Source organism: Pelmatolapia mariae, linkage group LG8 (assembly GCF_036321145.2).
Source record: "Pelmatolapia mariae isolate MD_Pm_ZW linkage group LG8, Pm_UMD_F_2, whole genome shotgun sequence".
Lineage (NCBI taxonomy): Eukaryota > Metazoa > Chordata > Actinopteri > Cichliformes > Cichlidae > Pelmatolapia > Pelmatolapia mariae.
Window position 1 is genome coordinate 7557544 of NC_086234.1, and position 15622 is coordinate 7573165.

The window sequence follows — 15622 nt, forward strand, 5'->3', positions numbered from 1 at the left end:
CATTTATGTCTCATAGCCACATGTTTCTAATTTTAAGCGATGTGATTTCTGATTGGCAAGATTTAAAGGAAGTATGGCTTACGCAGTTCCTTGATGGCTCTTTATCCAGGGCTGAAAGGACACAGGGAACCAGCCTTCCCTCAAGGTTAGGGTCAGCTACTTTCACAGTGGGCGACAGGAAGCCAGAGAGACTGCCGTCTCTAAACGTCTAATGAGCCTCTAATTGATATCCAGCTGAAAACCCCACAGAGTGTTAATGCCAGTTCCAAGGAAACTATATTATGTCGTCTTCATTAAGCCAACAAGACACAGAAGGCCTTGAAGCATACATTTTTAACGTGGAGTCACAGAGGTAACGACACAGTAGCTGGCTAGTGACACGGTCAGTGTTTCCTGTGAGTCACATTATATATATACACCTTGCTTTTTCATGTTTATTTTCAGGCTGGAGAGCCATTAAAAGCTGAGAAAATTAGCAGTAACTCTGCTCATTCATGTTCTTGCTTTGGACTGTCAGTCTTTATGCTTCCTCCACGTGCATGTCTGGTGTCTAGATATAAAAAGAGAGGCGGAAACATATTTCACAGGGGGCTCTACTTTAGCTGCAATATTAGCAACTGAGTAATATTTCTTCGTCACCCACCCTTTTATGAGATGTAACTGCAGTAATGAGATGAATTCTAAGAAAGGGGCTAATCCTGGGCAATGCTTTAAGCCAGCTGCCTAACCACATCCCATTCGCCATGCTGTGGAGGCTCCAGCTCTTCTGCCAGGACGGCTTACAGACTGTGTTTGCTTAAACGTTTCATTCATCTTGATTAACGCTGCATAAGATGAAGCTTAAAATAGCTGTTGCAGACTTTTCAAGCTTTGTGTGTCAGGCATGTGTTTGTTTAGGAGGTTAGTAGCATTTTAAACTTGATGTCTCCTAATTCAGCGTGCTTCGATAAAGGCATGAAACATTGTCATTCGAGCATGTACCTCCAACTCAAAGCGCAGCACACCTGCCGAGCTGCTGTTCAGATGTTCTGTTTTTGTTTCCTGTGATAAAACGTTAAGCACATAAGCAGCTGATTTCTTAAGTAGGTGATGGAGGTGTTTGTGTTGTTTTACAGCTTATACTTGTATATCTAGTTTTGGCTCTTCTGACAAAGCAGTCCAAAACCTTTGTGCTTGGATGGCATAAAGTGCTTTTAAGCCTCTCTCTGATGGCTCCCCACAAGGCAGCACTAGCAACATGTTTTAATGAGCTGAAATCTCGACACAAGAGGCACCATTTCTCATTTTGGGCCTGGGAATAAAGGTCATCTGTGCTTAAAGGATGCTGAAGAAGGTGAGTGTTGGAAAGAGTTCTGCGCCAGTTTAGGATTAAAGGCCAGACTGTCACTTTAGAAATTGCATTTTGGTCTTGGAAAAGTAATGGGGGAAAAAGCAACTGTGCAGCACTTACACATCCATTTCAGGGGAAATGCCTTGTTGTCTTCTGATGAGAGTAGATTTATGTTAGAAGTTGTAGATAAAAGACTAATGGGCCTGACTTGCAGTAGGCAGCAGCATCATCTCTGATGTTTTTTATTTTTGCAGTATGGTGGGTGAGAGCAGGTGATGAAGTACTTTTGGATACAAAGCCTATGTGGTCATGTTGGATTTTTGTACCTATAAATCACCTGCACGTTGCACCTACAAGAGCTCTCTGGCAACACCGAGAGCCGGTTTGGAAGTCTGCACTAATTGAGTCAACAGCGTTGGTGACTTTTATGCACCTCGGCGGCTTTATGTGGCTGAATCAGTGGTTCCTAAATGTTTCCACTGTGCGCTTGCACCTGATCGTGAAATATCTAGGAGGGAAGAAATTTCACAAACTGACTTGTTACAACTGTACCACATTAGAATTCACCAAGGTCTTTTAAACACTGACCAGTGGTAGCAAAAGTTGAAAAGTGTTGGTTAAATTTATGCAGATGGTGGACCAGTGTAACTGCTATGTGGACAGGTGTCCTGTATTAAGTTCATTATGCACAGCAGCATGTAAACTGAGGAGGCTGCATGCTGTGCGGTAACAGTGTTTGCTAACAGTGTTTGCTAATGACATGACCAAGGTTTGCAAAGATGCCATTCTAGAAGCAGAAGACACTCAGCAGCCATCTTGGTAACCTCTTCAGGCAGTTATTTCATGTAAACAGGACCAAGGCTATCTAAATGAATGGGGAGAATTCCCTAAGTTTAATTCCAAGAAAAGATTTTAGTTATTTTGGCCCAAAATGAGGTTTAAAACACCTCTTGCCCATTGCAGGTATACTTCTGCTATACTTATGCAAGGTTCGATAACATTGCAGCTTTACTTACACTTAGATTTAATTACACTTACTTACATCATATAATGAGTAGATTTGCTCATATGTTTCCTGGTTCAGCTCTTGATTGGCTCTTTGTGAACAACAAGTGATAAAGTGGGACACCCTGAATACCTTTACTGAATGCTACTACAGTTTTGCATGTGCCAGCGACCTTTCGCTTGACAAGTGAAAGGTCGCTCGGTCGATTCCAGCCAGAGACACAAATCCCTGTGGGGTTTATGTCAGGATGGGCGTCTTGCATCAAACTCTGCCAAATCAAACAGGTGGAGCTACCTGCTGCGGTGACCCCTAGTGGCAAGAGAGCAGCCAAAAATAGCTTCCTATGCTTTGATACCATGCATCTCACCTATAATAGACTGAAAAAATTCTTTTGTTATTTTTAAAAAGTTAGTTTTAGAAATAGAAACAAACAAATTTCAATTTCATTACCTCTTATGTGACCTGAGTTGGGGGCATAAAATTAACAACTGTACCAAGTTTACTCTAAATTAGTCTACAGCGTGTAAGTAAAGAGCCCACCATATTAGTTTGCATTGCTTATTCTCTCCATCACCTGTCTTGATTGGTTTTACTAATTTTAATTGGTTTATTTAAATATTTGTAAGTGATGTTAGGTGGTTATCATGTGTTTTATATCCTAGATATTTCAGAAATAGAAAATGCGATCGGGGCCAAACGACCCTACTCTCTGAGCGTGTAGCTGCAGGCAAGTTTGTTTGAGTACCCGTTTCTCAAATTGGACAGAACAGTGGCTTCTTCATGATGTTAGCTTGAAAAGGCAAAAATGAAGTGCTAGCCTTTACACAGAGGCATTTGTATTACATGAAAGCTGAAACACTCATGGCCTTTGAGGAGGAGATGAGAGGGAAAGTTTAAATGCCTTATTTATCAGTGAAATGGGGACTTAGTGTGTTGGTCACATAATTTGTTTTGATCTTATTTCTTGGCCTGTTTGGCTAATAACACAGAAGCCCAGCAGACAAAAGAGAATTTACTTTTTATTCTGCCAGATGATTAGGATTTCTGTGGATGTTTTTTCATTTTGTGCACCAGGCTTAGCCGCAACAATCCATATCTTTCTAAACCAGACAAGCAGCACAGGGACGTGTTTCGCCCTTCTTTCTCTTCTAATCATCATCTGCTGGGGGGCAGCTGCCCAAACAATGTGACCCTTCTGGATTGGAGTGACAAGGGGAGTGGCTTTCTATGGCTTCTGCTATCTCTCTCTAACCCCGAACCATTAGCTATATTTCTGCAGACTGTTTCACTTGCATACGCACTAAACTCGCATAACCAGATCTCTTTGGAAATGTTATGTCAGAGAAATTCACAATAAGAAAAATTGTAGTTAAAAAAAATAGTGTTTGATAGAGGAGATGACATTTTATTTAAAGATCACGATGTGGGCTCTCACAGACATTTCATTTTTGCTTTCAATTAAAAAAGTCAAATGTTACCCCAAGCGTAGCATCACAGACGTTATTTAGATTTCCCCTCTAAGCCTGCAAATCCCTGAACAAAAATATTTCTAAGCGTCTAACTCAGAATGATGGAGTTATTCTTACTGCCTCTCATGATTCCTGCTGTAATTTATTTAGACTTTTGGTTTGCTCAGCTTAATTAATGTGTTGGCAAGTTGGTGTAAAACAGATTAAGTCTTATAAAGTGTTCCCTACAGAGAGCAATGTGCAAACTATAATTAGAAAATGGGAAAAAAAAAAGTATTCAAACTCTGTGTGACACCCTTGAGAAAAGTTGATTACTGTGTTGCCGTATTCTTTTCTGTCTTTTGTGCAGAAATGACCTTCTGTTTCTTTTTCTTAGTTGATGTGGGAAATTTATCTACATTGACTCTGGAGGATGGCAGAGGGAGACGTGAGAGTTGAAATGGGGACTTCAGAAAGCTTGAATGAATATATTAAAACACACTGGAAGCTTTTAGGGAAATATTTGTTTCAGAAAAACTGGTGCAAGTAATGTCCTCTCTCCAAAAGTGTGTGCTAGTTAAGTTGCTATTGAACATGATTCCATGTAGCTTTTTTGGTACAGTGCACATCCCATGTATAAACTGGGAGCATTTGCCGCATGTGACAACCCCACCCCCGACTTTCTGTCTTCTCACTGCTGCTGTCTTAATATTAAAAAGTCCCCAAAAATCTCTATGGGCCAGTGCAACTTTAAATTGGCTCTATTATGCCTTTCCTTATTTTCTGTCCTATATATATACTGATGTAATGGTGGGTGCTCAGATTAATCATGATCAGTGTTTCTAATGAGGTCAGGATATGCACATCTAAGCCCTGTAAGTCAATAGCATAAGCTTCAGGCTGCTCTAAATGTTTGGTTTCTGACAGGTTTTTTATACTCTTGGCTTCATATGGCATCAATTTCAACTCTGGGCATCTCTGGCACACAGCTCTACCAGAACACAGAAATCCTAGCCACTTGCTAGACCAGTAAAACAGAAGAAAGTTGGTTTAGGCCTCAGTTACACAGGCCGAGGGGAAAACGTGTATTTTCCAGCCAGCTTTAAGAGTTTCCCAGAGGTTGGTGTAAGTGAAATTGGTGAAAAAATACAGGGGAGTTCCAAAAACCTCCTTTCTTTGGTCACCCTTGATGCATTGATGACACTAGTGTTCGCAAACACTCATTAACCAATCACCAAACGGTAGAGAAACTTTTAAAAAAGGTGCGACACAAAGCAGGAAATGGAGAAAGTTCACCTTCAAAGTAAAGGTGTAGCAGTAAGGCATAACTTAAGCAGTTTCACTACCTCATAGGGTGTAGTTGGTGTTTACAGACAAGTGTAGTTCCATGCAAACTATAGGTCACTGTGTCAATCTGCTTAGCAACCAAAGTAATTGTGAGGTTTATGTGCGCCACCATATATCTCTTTGTAACCAGTTTCATTTACGAAGAGCAAACAACCTCTTGTAACCACTCACCAGCTGCTCAGGGAATTCAGCTTTCCCCATAGCAACTGGTGCTCACAGAGGGGTCATTAAACCGGTCTTTAGGCCTGCGTTGCTGGAAGCTTGGTAGATGATATCACAGTAGCATTCAGCAACTGCTCGCAACTGGTTGGGGAGTACTAATTTTTCCCTAGCGACAGACGGTTGTTAGGTGGTTGCCAGGCGGTCAGTTTTTTGTTGTTGTTGTTTTGTTTGTTTTTTAATGGCCACTAGGGGGAAATTCCAGAGGTTGAAAAAACACCTCTGGATGCTCATTTTAGGTCATATTAAGGGAAGAAAAAGTTAACATTTGCAAAATTTGGTTACGCTGAGTGTTTAAAATTATTATCCAGGGCATTATGAATGTTTTGTCCTCAGTTTCTCTCTCATGTCTACCCCATGCTTGACACTCCCAAACGTGGTCCACCTTTTTCATGCTGTCTCGGGTTAAAGGGTTGGGTTCTTTTTCAGACAGTGGATGAGGTGAGAGGCTGCACCAAATCCCAGTTAGAGATGCATAAGTATTATTTTAAACTGTGAATCATGCAGGGATACTTTTGTAGAGTGTAAAATAAAAATATGAAGTTGGAATGAGCTCAGTGGGTCCCCTGTAGCCAATAAATGCAAATGCTGCCGAAGATTACTTATGAGCATTAAGGGGGACGCAGTATGTGATGTAATGTAATGTTACCACTGGGTGGCCTGTGTGTATTAAAGATGTTAATTTAAATGCTCGACACTGGGAGCAGCCAAACAATAGCCGTTCACATTTACATCTCTCCGGTTCCCACTCATTTTCGTGTTAATCACATGGCTGCTAACATCACCCACACAGATATTTCAGTCCCTCTCTCCCCCGTCCTTAACTCAACATCTAATGACATAATCAGACTTTCGGTCAGACTACTTAGAGCCTCTACATCACAACTTTCAAAGCAGTACTTTATGTCAGATTCCACCCCCTGTGGAATATGACAACTGTCTGCTGTCCCAGTCCGCCCTAACAATCAGCCCTTGTAGCCCCGAAAGCTGTTTGTGTTCTCTGTTGGAAAAAGATCCACAGCAGAGTGAACAGTGACAGGTCAGGCTGTTCACTCTGTAGACTTGCCACTCCACTGAGTCGGATGTCAAATAGTGTCTGCTGTTTCTCCTGTGTGTCAATACAAGGCCCTTTCAGTTCATTGCTCACCTTAAAGTGTTTTATGTCACTGTTATTGCCTTTGTAGAGAGCTGCTGGGTGTCCCCTCTGGAGAGGGTTTGGGACTGTGGTTCAGCCCAGCGAAATGTAGCGCCTCGCTGCCCTCAAAGCCGGATTTGTTGTCTGCTCATGGTGAGTCTTCTTAAGTTTCATGGCACAGGAACCAGTGTGTAGCTGGGACCTTTTTACACCTACAGATGCACCACAGAAAAGTCCTGAGGTATAGGAACACTCGCAGAACAGTAGATATGTTGTTAAGCTTGCAATGTGTAAGTAGGCCACAAAATGAGAACAAAAACTGTCCTGTAATTATAAAGCCGAAAGCTTTTGTTAGTATACAGAGCATGTTCCTTAAAAAAATGACCGTGGCCTCAAAAAACAGGAACTTTTTTCCCCATTTGTTTACTTAATTGCTCTGTTGTGGTATTGCCATGGGGGAGGTCTTTATCAGGAGGAAAAGCTGTAAAACTACTAAATCCTAAATAAATTAAAAGTGCAAAATTTATGCCCTCCTTCACATTTTCCAAAACTGTCCTGTGGGCCAGATTGTAGACCTTTGTTTGACACCCTTGGTTTAGAGGGCTAAACTGGGAGTTATCAGCTTGCTTGTTTAAGTGGAACTATATTTCAAGCTGCTATATACGGGATGCTAATTCTAGCAAATTGTTTCTTTCAAATTTGTATTATTTAAAGATTTTGTAGTTGAACATGTAACACTTGTTTTTCAGGAGAGGGGAGTTGGGAATGTGAGTTAACTCAGAAAACTCAACAGGAGTTGAGTCCTGTCAACAGGAAATAAATGCATGAAACATAGAGCCTGCTTCTTTTTCACTGTGAATTTCCATAGTCCATACGGTAGAGGTGCTGTCTTCTCTTGAAGAAGCTGTCTATCAAAAATAGTCTTATTTTTCAGAAGTGTCCCGGGTACTGATCGATGCTCCGGCTTGAGGCCATATGTAATTACTTTGAGACCAGCCAGCCATGAAATTGTTGTTTGGGTCTGAAATGGATCCAAAGTCAGAGCAAGACCTTCTGGTGTTGTCACAGTCAAAAAAACTATGACCACAGCAGCACGAGGATATGGTGCGATAATTTCGAGGGCTGGTAAGGAGGTACGAAAATGCGTAATTTGTCAGCGACCTCTGCAGTCTTATTACCAGGACGAAGTGTTGTCTCATCCACGCGCGTTTTGTCCGTAGTCCGTTTCGATTTTCAAGTGTGCGCCTGAAGACGAACGACTTCTGTCAGCTGTTAAAGTGGGTTCAGGAGCTCCCAGGCTGCAGAGAGGTATGCAGAGCGACAGTCACTGGCTCACATGTATGCAGCTCTGGCCTGCAAGATGTGAGCAGGCAAATGGAGTGGAAGAGTAGTCCCATTAAACCCTGGCTCTCCTCTGAGAAAGAGGCTAACAGCTCTGAACGCTGGCCTCTCGCTCCCTTGCAGAAAGTGCTGACACAAATTTTTGTCTGACTAAAATGCCTTCTGACCGCATGACACTGGCTCTTTTCTTCTTCCTCAGAGATTCCTCGGCTGTAAAGCTGGGACTGTACAAAAGGGACACAGTCTGCGAGTGCTGTTTAGGAGCTGGCGTAAATTATAATCATAAACTGCTGCAAAGGTCTGAATTACTCACATTTTAGCACGTGAAGGAATTTCTTTGTTTGAGCGGTTGATTTGATTTATATGCATAAATCTTTTAGATTTCCCCTCTTCGGGACGCCCATCCTGGTAAACAAGTCAAAAATGCACAAATCTCGGGGCTTGGACCAGAGGAAGGCTGCTTTGTCCCCCTTTGGCCATCAGCGTGGACCTGTCAGTTTGTGATTGACGTTGCGTGGCGGCTCCCGCGTTGGTCACTGGTGCGAAGATGCAGAAATATGACAACATCTCCGGGCGCATAAAATGCTGGCTTCTAGTGCTTCAATTGTGCATGTCATCCAAAGTGATGTGGTGTTAACCCTCTGGAAACTGTAGGCGTTGGTGGTTTGCACTATATTCTAGTTGCTTCAGTACTTTTCTATAAGCCTCAGCTCATTCTTACAGTAAAGGAACTGCATTTATAGACTTGCTCACTATAGTATTAGTCATATTTTGACCAGTCACATGCTTTAGGCAATAAATGTCTGCTCAGTGCTCGAGGGGACAATGATGAGAATGATCTGTGTTGTCAAGCTGGTGAAGGGAATCTGCTTGCTCTCCAGTGGGTTGTGTGGGTGGTTAGCTACAGCCCACAGCTACTGAAAGAGAGCTGTGTCAAATCTGACACACTGAAAGCCACAAACGCCAACGCTAGGAGCCAGTTGTGAAGCAAACCAATTTAGTTGCAAGATAAATTCTGTTTAAGTTGAGGGAGAGCTGTCCTCGCTGGCTTGATCTTGTTTTTTTGTTTTTTGTTTTTTTCCCTCCAGTTTGTAAGTCCAGAACGGTTTCGCTTTGGGTCGTGTTTGTACTTGTAGTCAAAAATCCATTCAAGATTATGAGCAGATAATACCAGGGATTATTTTCCAAGTAGCTTGAATGTTCAGGGGATATGTTTCCTCCAGCTTGAACATTGCTTTGACTTGAGTATAACACAGAAACCACAGACCTCGGTTGCCAAATAGTCAAAGAATGAAAGAATAAAATGCCTTTCTGGCTGCTGTGAATGGGCTGGTGCATGTCTTTTTGTTAATGAAAAACAGTCAGAAATTCCGTAACACAAAACAAAGCTCTTAACCTCACACACAGTATGTAAAACATGGATGTAACCTTTGGGTTTCAAATAATTGGCAAGTGTAAATGTGCCTTAATGGAGTTCTTTATAGTGGCCAGCAGGGGGGAACTCCTCTGGTCTGATTGTATAGACATCTATGGAAAACCTACCTTACTTATCATTTCATTTTTGACTTTTCTGATGAGTTTATGATGTTGATCGTTTTTTTTTCAAGTCTTATTTAAAACTGCATTAGTTTGTAAATTCTGAACCTCTTTAGATACCCATCAGTGCAGCTAACAATCTGTATGGTGACATGTATTTTCCTTAGGTTCTCAGTCAGATCCACCATTTGCATGTTATCTCTTGCATGTGATTCCTTGCATCATGCCATGATCAAATTGCATATCTTGAGGCATTAAAACAGAAGTCTAAAAACCAATAAGTGCTGTGACGGTGGCTCTATCACCCTGCACAGCCTGTAGGATGGTGGCTTAGTTCTCAGCACTGTTGCCTGGGTTCAAACTGGGGCAGTTCTCTGTGTGGAGTTCGTGTGTCCTCTCTGTTTTTGCATGTGTATCCTCTGGGAGCTCCTGTTCCCTTGGGTGCTGCACAGTGGCTGTACACTGCTCCTAATACTTTGGATGGATTTAATGTTTAGGTTTCCCTATGAAAATAGATAAAGGATAACTCGCCCTCTATCTTACCTCTGTGCTTGGGACAGCTCTAGCTTAGTCATGCATGCCAGCTAATGCCGTTGATAGTTAAGCGGGAAGCTGGTGAGGGATTACATAATTGTCTCTGCATAGGTTATTTCAGCTGAAAAGCAGAGGAACGACCCTGGCTGAAAAACACAATTGTAAGAAATCTCAGCCTCTCTTTCATTTACCTTGTGGACAGGTTAAGAAAAACAACAGTATCGTTTTTTTGTTAGACTCTACTGTCTGCACTGCTGGCCTGGCGGGGGGGCGGGGAGTGTCTGCTGACTTGGATGCTATTAGCTACAATGTACTGTAATTGTCATGCGGCTCATTAAAGCATTTTAGGCCAATGGCTTTGTAGCTGGACACATTGGTTAACTCTGGACTCGGTGGTTTGAGGTGGGACGGAGCTGCATTGGCTTTGAGCAATGAATTGCTCATTCGGGGGGCGGGGGCATATTGGAAGTTGTACATGAAAGGGCTTTTTATTCTTATGTCCTGTGAGGATTTCTGTTTTTGGGTTTTCAGTAGAGCATACATATATTTTTGCAAGACCAAGCATACATATATTGACATTTTTGTCATCCAGAGTCCAAATAACAGAAGCTATGATGGATGGAGTGCTATCATGGTAACGGGTAAATGAATTATCGTTGGTTATATTTGCCATTAGAAAAAATATTTTTTGTTATGAAAGAACATGCAGTACTGAGTCTTACTTTGAAATTATTATCTTCCATGGTAGCAGTGGCAGTGGCAAAGAGAAAATCCAGGTTAGAGTTGCTAAAATCCTTCATTTTAACAGCTGACGTAGTCCGCTTAAAGCCGTGTCATTAAGCATCATAATGCTGCCCGGCTTGCAGTGGTCTCAACAGTGACCACAGTGAACTAGCCAGGCTCCAACACAGGAAATGAAGGACGGAGAATTCAATTTGTGCTAATGTACGGTTTGAGAAATAACATGGCGTGAACAGCATGAAAGCAAATGTGCATTGTAGTCTAGACTGAGCTGTACCACAGTTTCCTTAACATTTTTTTCCTCATTTCAATTCATGCATAATAATTATGAGGGGGGGGGGGGGGGGGGGGTGTTCAAAAACTCCTACCCTGTAAATCATAATCTTTTCAGTCAGTGGCCCAAGTCCACCTCAATTTGCCCTGTGTAGTTTGTTGTATTGTGTTTGGACGTAGTGCAACGAAACCACGGGAGCATCTGGACTTTTTCTTGTAAATGATGTTGGTGAGGTGTGTAGTCAGACCAAAGTTTTAAGAATATGCAGACTATGTAGACATTTCATGCAAAACCTCATCATTATTGCCAAGTCAATCATGGTTTATCTTCATCACAGTATTTAGTGGATGTAATGAGTGCATGGGATTGCCAATATGCCTTAGACGCAGAGGTAAACAGAGACATCCAGTTATCATCTGGGCTGTTGGGGAACTCTTTTAAAGTGAGTTTCCTGTGGGACCGTTCATGCACAGGTTTGCTCAAAATCCGCTCCTCCCCTCTCATCTATGCCAGCCATCTTTGGCAGCTGGGCTCAGCTAACAGCTGCTGCCCCTCCCCCAGAATCTAACGTGTTAAACAACAAAAAGAGTTGGCGGCAACTGTGCTTTGTAGGAGAGCAAATTATCTTGTAGATGCACAGACTGTGTGTGGTCCCTCTTGGACGGGGTTGCAAGGTGTAGATTGACCTTTTTTAAATGTATTACACTTTCATCCTCAGTGTCTTTCAGTGGGGAGTTTGGTAGGATTTGATAAGTAAAGCAAAGCATTTTTGGAAAGAAAAAGATTCCCCGGTGTAGGAGAGAAAAACATCCGGTCGTAAGAGATTTCCAAACTTCTGTGATCTTCACATAGCCAAAGCTTATTTTCTCGGTGAAACACGGGACTTCTTATGTTATCCACAAACACAACTTCTATACATGTGGCAGTTACTTTGTGGAACAAGTGTCCGTTGTTGAGGCTATTCTCTTTCTGGCAGTCTTCCTCTGTAAAGTTCAGAAACTAAACTTCATTGTGAGGCTGTAAAACAGCTTGTGATGTGTTTTGATGAACGGAGCTAAGATTACGCGTTCACATTTTCCAGGTTTTTATGCAAAGATGTAAAGATTCCTGCAACACCAAGCAAAATCACCACCGCTGTAGTAAAATGATGCAAATGGGGAGTATTATTTACTCAAGCATAATAAAGTTTTTTTGTTCATAAAAAGGTCATACATAGCATAACACAGACTATTTAATTTTATTTTATTTATACAGTGGCAATTCTCAATAATTTCCTTTACTGTACAAGGACTAATTATGTTCAGATTATATTTGTAGTGATGCTTATTTCAGCCAGGAACAAACCCTGTTTTTATTCTGATCTTGAGGAGATAAATGTGATGGATATCATTGTGATTTATGCAAAGGGACATTTTTCTACGTCTTTACCAGTTTGTGATCTGAAATTGATTTAAGGGTTGGGATTGGTTTAGGTAAACATGCAGGCAGTTTTATTTCCTCTGTAGCGGCTCCACTGGCTACTACATAAGCTTGACTGCTAAGTGTGCTCTTTTGTATCACCTTTTAACCTTAGGTTATGCAACGTGCTTCAGCAGCCCACACAGCAATGCAAGGTGCTTGTCTTCTTCTGAGGCACTTGACTTTGGTCCAGCAGGGTCATTAGTGGCCCTAGTTCCCTTTAGTTGACTACACTGGAAGGGTTAGGGGGTCAGCAATGCTCCTCCAGGACCTTCCAGCCTTCCTCCCCTCACATATAATGACAACCATAGGGGATGGAGAGCACACGAGAAAAAACGCACAGGACAATAAATGACTGCAAATGCATTAGAGATTCTCACACTGAAATAGCAACAGGGAACAGAAATTATGTATTAAATGTGTTATTTTATTCCCCCCCGATCACAGAATCCCACCTGGCTGTTGCGATGGCAATTTTTTTTTTTTTAAATAAATTTTTGGGGCATTTTTTAAAAGCCTTTGTTGGACAGTTGGAAGCAGACAGGAGAATGAGGAGAGAGCGCAGGAAATGGTCCATAGCAGAATCAAACTCAGGCCCCTGCAGCCTATTGGCATATGGATTACCTGCTCAACCAAGTGAGCTATAATGGTGCCCCACGATTGTACTTTTTAAACACATGGTTCTCAAAGAGGGGCCAGGGAACCTCAAGGTGTCTGCGTCCCAATGGCAAGGGATGCTTTAAAAAAATAGTTATAAAAATTGTGCTCTAATATTTAAAACAGTACATGATTACAGATGGAGACCATTTATGCTTAGCCAATAGAAACTGTGATGCACAACAAATTATATTAAGTATGTTTAATTGATTTAAGGATTATAAGGGAGTCCCTGAAAAATGTCCATAAGGTCCCCAAAAACCCAGAACTGGACCCAGTGTGGACAGTTTGTGTAAGGCTGGTGCAGTGTGTTTTCTTTTGCTGAGGTTGGCAAGACCTACATCAGCGTGCTAATGTGGATGGCTAAGGCGTGATGAAAGATTTGTGACTTTGAGCAGAGAGGATGGGCTGGAGGCGATGCTACATGGTTCCATCTACATAAGATTTCTGCACCCTCAGCTTGTAGGGAATCACATATCCACATTCAGAGACATTCATACGTTATTGACCGCTGATGGCTGTTCAGCAGACCTCATCCAGGGACAATGCTGTATTCACATTAATAATACAGTGCCTCATTTTCAATTAAACAGAGTGAAAAATGCTTTTTCTTGTGCGTGAAAGCTCATTAATTTCCACAGCACATCCTCATGAACCCAACAGTCTGAATGACTAAAGACAAATAATTGTGACGCCACAAGAAAACAATCAGTCATTTAATGAAATCACTTGCTGTATAAGTATCTTTCAATTAAAGCTCCTTAATGCATTGCTGCTGAAGTGAAAATGACATGCGTGACTGCCAACGTGTATGAAAGTGTTCATAAATAAAATATGTCCAATTTTCTTTGAAGCCTGGATCGTTTTTCTGTGCGAGTGTGGGAGTAAACCACAGCTCCGTCTTCCCGAGCCACCAGACGTGATTGACACACGGTGATGGCGGCCGGGATCTAACAGACATTTATTGGTAGTCATCAGATTGCCATCAGGGGTCAGGGGCTAGCCAATGTGCTAATTGGGTCTTGGTTTGCCGTGTCTGCACTTTCAATCAAACGTCAGTCCAACCCGTGACAGCGATCTGGCCGTGGGATGAACTGGAAGAGCAAGTAATTTCAGATGTTTTCTCTCCCTCCCACACTTCCTTCTGTCCTTTTGTACTCTCTGCTCAAAGCTAGATTTATAGTTACAAATGGCAACCTTGAAGGCACCATTACCCTTGTGAAGCCCACTAATGCCTTTTTTTGTGGTGGTATATAGATGGCTCAGGACTTAACAATCTGGAGGATAAAAAGGATTAAGTTAACTTAAATTTTAAGTTAGTGATAAAGCTACATATTTTGTTGCTGATTACATAAAAAAGAGACCACATCTCTGCAATCTGACACTGGCTGTTTAATCACAGTCGTTTGCAGGTTGACTGCAAACGCATCTCCTGTAGAAACTGTCTGTGGATGACATGAAAGGTGATTAGAGAGAGGTGCTGCTAATTCGCAGTGGACAAAAAGTTCTTCACAGAGTGAACATGAACGTGGTGGTGGCATACATGATGATACAAAAGTGGAACAATGCATAATTCATCAGGAAAAGTATTCCTCTCCGAGCTCAGTCTCTGCTTCAGTGGAGCCCCGTTTATATCCACGCCAGTGTAATTTGCAGACTTATTTCCCCAGACGTGAACAAAACAGAGGCTGTTGTCAACAATCACTTTTGACAATTGGATCTGTTTTTCTGCCTTATTTATGAGTGGATAAGCTCAGTAAATGGGAGAAAGTAATTTAGCCAGCACCAAATGTCATCGTGAGTACCCCCTTTGACACACCTAAACGACTCTCTCTGTCTCTTTTCTTCTGTTGTGTTAAATGGCCTTTCCTTATTGATCGGTTCTGTTCTTGTCCTGTGGTTTTGAAACCATACCCTTGTTCTGAAGCTCTGATAACTTTCTCCCTATACCCCTGGGACATGTCGAATACCACACATGGACTGTCTGTGGGTTTTCCTGACGTCACAGGCACTATCTGCGGATGCCAAGAATAAAGATCGACACTTAATTTTACCTTCGTTGTCAGGTTTCTCTTCACCTTCAGCTAACTGACAATCAGGGATGACTAATTTTGGTCTCTGTCATCTTATACAGCACTCAGTGGAGGTTTTGTGTCATGGTGTAAATGAATCAGCACTGCATCCCCAAGAAATTATGCACATATTGGAGTGTTTCATACCTCATAGTTAATATCCGGTGCCTCACGTAGCATGGCAGATGTAGTGGGGTAATATTCAGTACTTCTTTCTTGTTTTTTTTAAGTAGGGATGAAATTAATTTAGAACTTTTATCTTAATGTTTGCCTTTGTTGAAGTTCTGAATTTTTACTTAATTTTACTTTCATTTCATGGTTGACTGTAATTGGCTAATTGCATCAAGTGGAGCACAGTCATTGACTGTATATAAAAGATGGATGTGAGTGTGGGGTCTTGACATGAACGTGCCTTAACACTAGAACTGATGACATTTCTCTGTGTCCTCTAAGTCTTCCACAGCATACAGCAATTGACCCATCGCTGCTATGATAGCAACAAGTGAACATAAGATTATTTTAGG

General features: G+C 41.7%; 1 protein-coding gene across 2 annotated transcripts in view; it reads left to right on the forward strand.

Annotated features, from left to right (window-relative positions):
* The window catches only part of tanc2b (tetratricopeptide repeat, ankyrin repeat and coiled-coil containing 2b), a 167549-nt gene that overhangs the window by 12234 nt on the left and 139693 nt on the right, over positions 1 to 15622 (forward strand). Inside the window, exon 2 of one of the 2 annotated variants that reach the window (XM_063482665.1) lies at positions 6535 to 6638. The exons of the other annotated variant lie outside the window; for it this stretch is intronic. The gene's annotated coding sequence lies outside the window, so the exon portion shown is untranslated. The remainder of the gene's footprint in view (positions 1 to 6534; positions 6639 to 15622) is intronic. 2 annotated transcript variants of the gene reach the window in all.